Raw genomic sequence first — 6,015 nt, forward strand, 5'->3', positions numbered from 1 at the left:
AAATCATTGGACTCTGCCTTTAAAAATAAACTTCTCTGTTAAAAGCTCTCATAAGCCAGGGAATTTGTGAGATATAATTAACTTTTGGAAAGTAATTATAGATTTTAAATGAAAGGTGCAAAGTTAGTACACTGAATGTTATTAGTAAGGGAGCTAACAAAAGTAGAACCCAAGAAAAGCACCTGAAGTCAAAGAAGTAGCAAACAAAGAGGAACTGAGCCATCTCTGAATGAAAAATGAAAGTTTAATCTAAACAGTTCTTATACAGAGTTAATTACAAGAGAGAAGTGGCACTATTTCTGACCGATGGATGTACTTCTCAAAAGTATCTTTGAGACTTTCACATCAAGCTAATCTGTGGTACCCTTAAGCCAAGGCAGATAAACTATTTCCCTGGGCTCTCCAAACATTATTTTACTTTTCAAAACCCCTCAAATAGAAGCTGAGGTAGGTACACCCAAATTAGACATGTACCATGTCCTTGGCTAAGTTTAAGATGACTGAGAAGAGGGGGGCTTCTAGATCCCATTCCAGATCTAAACTTCTAAGGAAGTAAAGAAAAATCTAAACTTCTGTTTAGTCCCAAGTTATGAGAGAGCTCCATGCTGGCTTGCTTTCTTCTTTGGTCTCTTTGAGTCCTGGAAAAAGGAACTAAATAAAGTGGTATATCTTGACTAATGAGGATACTTCACTATCCAATTAAAAAATAGGCATAAGACCTAAATAGGCATTCCTCCAAAGAAGACATCCAGATGGCCAACAGCCACATGAAAAGATGCTCAATACTGCTAATTATTAGAGAAATGCAAATCAAAACTACAATGAGGTATCATCTCACATCAGTCAGAATGGCCATCATTCAAAAGTCTACGAACAAAAAATGCCGGAGAGGATGTGGAGAAAAGGGAACCCTCCTACACTGTTGGTGGGAATGTAAATTGGTGCAACCACTGAACAGTATGGAGGTACCTTAAAAAACTAAAAATAGAGACCGTTGAACAGCAGGGTTTGAACTACATGGGTCCACTTATACATGGACTTTTTCAGTAAATATATTGTAGAATTTTTTAAAAATATTTTTGACAATTTGAAAAAACACACATAGTAACCTAAAAATTCAGAAAAAGTTCAGAAAAAATTAGATATGCCATGAATGCATAAAATATATGTGGATGTGACTCTATTTTATCATTTACTACCATAAATTCAAGGGCTAACAGATGACAATTGATAATAGACGACAATTGACACAACATTGTAAACTGACTATACTTCAATAAAAAATACATACATAAAGTACAAAAAAAAAAAAAAAGACAACAACTTGATAGAGATGAGTGCTTCTGAACCATGAGGAAGTCATAGAAGAAACTATGCCAGGAAACAAACTGACATCAGACAATCAGAAGCCTTCCAATAATTCAAGATTGCTTTTGAGGGCTTTTACAACATGGCTCCTCTATGATACAGACACTGAAACATAAAGCAAAAGAGAAGTGAAAAAGCAGAAAAGTCACACAGAAACTACAATGTATTTCCATAAAGTTACACCAAATGTGCCTGCCTCTCCTGCCTCCCCTTCCATGTCCTCCACTTCTGTCCCCCAAGACAACACCCACACCTCCTCCTCAGCTGACTCAGTGTGGAGACGTGAGGATGAAGACCTTTATGATGGTCCACCTCCATTTAATGAATAGTAAGTAAACACCATGCCACATAGTAAACTTATTTGTTGTGAATGTGTGCGTGGGTGTGCTCATGTGAAAATCTAGCAACTTTGGGGCAGTAACTGTGTAGACATTTTGTGCTATCATCATCATCCCTAAGTGTTCATCATGTAGAACATCATGTGCAAGACTTGTATTAAAGTTGGAGCCTATCCTTACACAGGTGGAAGGTGAGTGATATTTAATATAAAATTAATGTGTTAGTTTTCTTACTGTTTTATAACTTTGCTTTCAAAGAATTACATTACCATACAGTATGTCTTTCTCTCTTGTAATTGGAGAAATTGCTTGTTAGCCTATGATCACAGAGAAGTGATTTTTTAAAAATGTAGCAGTGTTTCTAATAGTGTATTATGAATATGACTGTAATATGACATGCCATGAACATTTTACAATGATTCATTTATTAGTGTATAGGCTAGGCTACCATGAAGCAATCATATCAATGATGCCAGGCCACCATAAAGAATCATATTGCTGCTGCTTTGTTACCAATGCATGAATTGTTACACTTGTAAATAATTATGAATTTTTTCACATTATCTTTTCATTTTTGATGTTTAGTGTTACTAATACATAACATCTGCAGTGTTTGTGTCATATGAGACAATATCTATGTAGATACTGACAGATGATTCATCCTGTAAACAGATGATGTAAACTTATACTATTAATAAATACAGTTCAGTACTGTAAAAAAAAAAAAGTCCTAAAAATAGAGTTGCCATATGATCCAGCAATCCTGCTCCTGAGCATATATCTGGAGAAAACTAACTCAAAAAGAAACATGAGCCCCAATGTTCATAGCAGCACTATTTACAATGGCCAAGACATGGAAGCAACCTAAATATCACTGACAGATGAATGGATAAAGAAGATGTGGTATATATACACAATTACCACTCAGCCATAAAAAAGAATAAAATAAGGACATTTACAACATCTAGGATTTATCTCAATTTACTGTGTGCATCTGTTAGGAAGATATGTACAAAGATTCTTCACTTTACACACTTTTAGCTTATAAAAGGTTTCATAGGAATGCTCTACCACTGGAGAGTAGAAGAAATTTGTAATTATTTATTATACTTACACTTTTTAAACTAAACTGTCTGAACTATGCATTAATTATGTATCTAGATCTAGACTAGGGAAAATATCATAACTAAAATTCCATGTCTTACTTCTCAAACTTAAAAAAAAAGTGATATCTTACATCAGCCTTCTATTACTTAGTGTTATATCATCATTAAAATCATATCCTAGATCGACAGCCATTGCAATACACTGAGCTTCATAGAGACAGCACCAGGACAAGTGAGAGCCAGATAGGCACTGGATGACTCTGTGACTCAGAGAGGAAAAATAACTGAACATGGGAAAGGACATCCTAAGAGACTGAGAAGCACTCTTTGTGCAAACTTGCCAGGAAGAGCACAAGTAGTACACAGATGCTTCAGTCACCTTCTCAAAGTTTTCCAAAAATGCCCAAAGAGATGGAAGACCGTGTTTGTTAAAGAGAAAGAAAACTTTGAAGATACATCAAAGGCAGAGAAGGAAGGAATAAGGGAAGGAAGGAAGGAAGGAAGGAAGGAAGGAAGGAAGGAAGGAAGGAAGGAAGGAAGGGAGGGAGGGAGGGAGGAAGGGAGGGAGGGAGGGAGGGAGGAAGGAAGGAAGGAAGGAAGGAAGGATGGATGGACGGACTAAAGGGGGAACAAAAAAGAAGTTCAAAGATTCTAATGTACCTAAGAGGCTGCTTCAGTCTTTTTCTTGTTCTGACTACTGCCCCTAAATCAAAAGAGAACTTCCTGGCCTATCCACTGGTGATGCTGCAAAGAAACTGAGAAATGTGGACCAACACTGCTGCAGATGACAAGATACTTCTGAAAAGATTACTAAACTGAAGAAAGATATTGCTGCATAGGCCTAAGCAGCAAAAAAGGGAGCCATCAAGGCTGAAAAAAGCAAGAAAAAGAAGGAAGATGAAGAGATGAGGAAGAGAAAGAAGATGAAGAAGATGATGATAAGTAAGTTCGTTCTAGTTTTTTCTTGTCTAAAAGCATTCACCCTCTCTGTACACAACTCACTTTTTTAGCTTTAAAAAAGGATTTATTATTATACACAAAGGTAGAGACTTGTACTGCAATTTCCATGTGCCCACCATCCAGCTACAATAGCCATCAACTCATTTATTGTTGTGTTATACATCCTCCCTCTTCTGATTATTTTGCAGCAAATCCAAGATACTACTTTATTTATAACATATGTATTTATACTTCAGTGTGTAGGTCTAAAAGATAGAAACTCTTTTTGAAAACACTGCCACAATGCCATCATCACACCTAAAAAACCTAATAATCCCTTAATTATCATCAAATATGCAGTTAATGTTATAATTCCTGTCTCATAAATGCTTTTTTAAATTTTCTGCCTCCTTTTTAAACTTTTATGTGTTTATTTTACATCATATTTTAAAAATTGAAGTATAGTTGACACACAATATTATGTTACAGGTGTACAATATAGTGATTCACAATTTTTAAAGGTTATACTCCATTTATAGTTATTATAAAACATTGGTTATATTACCCATATTGTACAAGACACCCTTGTAGCTTATTTTATACCTGATAGTTTGTTTTGTATCTCTTAATCCTCCACCTCCATCTTGCCCCTCCTCTCTCCCTCTCCCCACTGGTAACCACTAGTTCCTTCTCTACATCTGAGTCTGTTTCTTTTCTGTTATATTCACTAGTTTGCTATATTTTTTTAGATTCCACATGTAAGTGACATCTTACAGTATTTGTCTTTCTCTGTCTGACTTATTTCACTTAGCATAATGCCCTCCAAGTCCATCCACGCAGTACACCAGAAACTAATATAACATTGTAAATCAACTGTACTTCAATTAAAAAGCAAACAAACAACCCATTAAAAACATGGGCAGAAGAACTGAGCATTTTTCCAAAAGAGGAAATGCAGATGGCCAATAGGAACATGAAAAGCTGCTCAAAATCACCAATATCAGGGAAATGCAAATCAAAATCATGATGAGACACCTGTCAAAATGGCCATCGTCAAGAAGAACACGAATAACAAATGTTGGCAAGGATGTGGAGAAAAGGGAGTCCTTGTACACTCTTGGTGGGAATGTAAATTGGTGGAGACACTATGGAAATTAATATGGAGGTTTCTCAAAAACACAAAAACAGAACCACTCCTGGGCATATACCCAAGAAAAACAAAATCATTAATTCAAAAAGATACATATACCCCAGTATTAACAACAGCACTATTTACAATCACCAAGACACGGAAGCATCCTAAGTGCACATCAATAGATCAATGCGTAAAGATGATGTAGCATGTATATGCAATGGAATACAACTCACCCATAAAAAAGGATATGTTGCCATTTGTGGCCCTTCATTCTCCCTTTCTTTCTTTCTTTTTTTTTTTTGCACTTCAAAAAACCAGAATTTTATAACTAACATGCACATTTTCATCTCATCTAAAACAACAAAATACCTAGAAATAAACTTAACCAAGGAGGCTGCCTATACTCTGAAAACTGTAAAACACTGATGAAGGAAATTGAAGATGATACAAAGAAATGGAAAGATATCTTATGCTCTTGGATTCGAAGACTCAACATTATCAAAATAGCCATACTACCCAAAGCAATCTACAGAGCCAATATAACCCCTGTTGAAATACTCATGACATTTTTCATAGAACTAAAACAAACAATTCCAAAATTTTTATGGAATCATGAAGGACCCCAAATTGCCAAAGCAATCTTTTGCAGGTCTTTTTCTCTCTCTCTCTTTTTTTTGTTCTCTTTTCTTGTGATTTGATGACTAGAAAAGTTCCTTTAACATTTGTTGTAAAGCTGGTTTGGTGGTGGTGAATTCTTTTAGCTTTTGTTTATCTGTGAAGCTTCTGATTTCTCCATCATATCTGAACGAGAGCTTTGTTCGATAGAGTATTCTTGGTTCTAAGTTTTTCCCTTTTATCACTTTAAATATATTGAGCCACTCCCTCCTGGCCTGTAGAGTTTCTGCTGAAACATCAGCTGATAACCTTATGGGAGTTCCTTTGTTTTTATTTGTTGCTTTTCTCTTGCCAACTTTAATATCTTCTCCTTTTCTTTAATTAATTGTGTCAATTTGATTACTATGTGCCTTGGTGTATTCCTCTGGGTTGATCCTGTGTGGAATTCTCTGAGCTTCCTGGACTAGGGTGACTGTTTCCTTTCCCAAGTTAGGGAAGTTTTGTTATTGCCTCT

General features: G+C 35.7%; 1 pseudogene; it reads left to right on the forward strand.

Annotated features, from left to right (window-relative positions):
* The first annotated feature begins 1,554 nt into the window (after window positions 1-1,554).
* Window positions 1,555-3,758, forward strand: LOC123613253 (high mobility group protein B1-like 1; annotated as a pseudogene).
* The last annotated feature ends 2,257 nt before the right edge of the window (window positions 3,759-6,015 follow it).

Source organism: Camelus bactrianus, chromosome 3 (genome assembly GCF_048773025.1).
Source record: "Camelus bactrianus isolate YW-2024 breed Bactrian camel chromosome 3, ASM4877302v1, whole genome shotgun sequence".
Classification (NCBI taxonomy): domain Eukaryota; kingdom Metazoa; phylum Chordata; class Mammalia; order Artiodactyla; family Camelidae; genus Camelus; species Camelus bactrianus.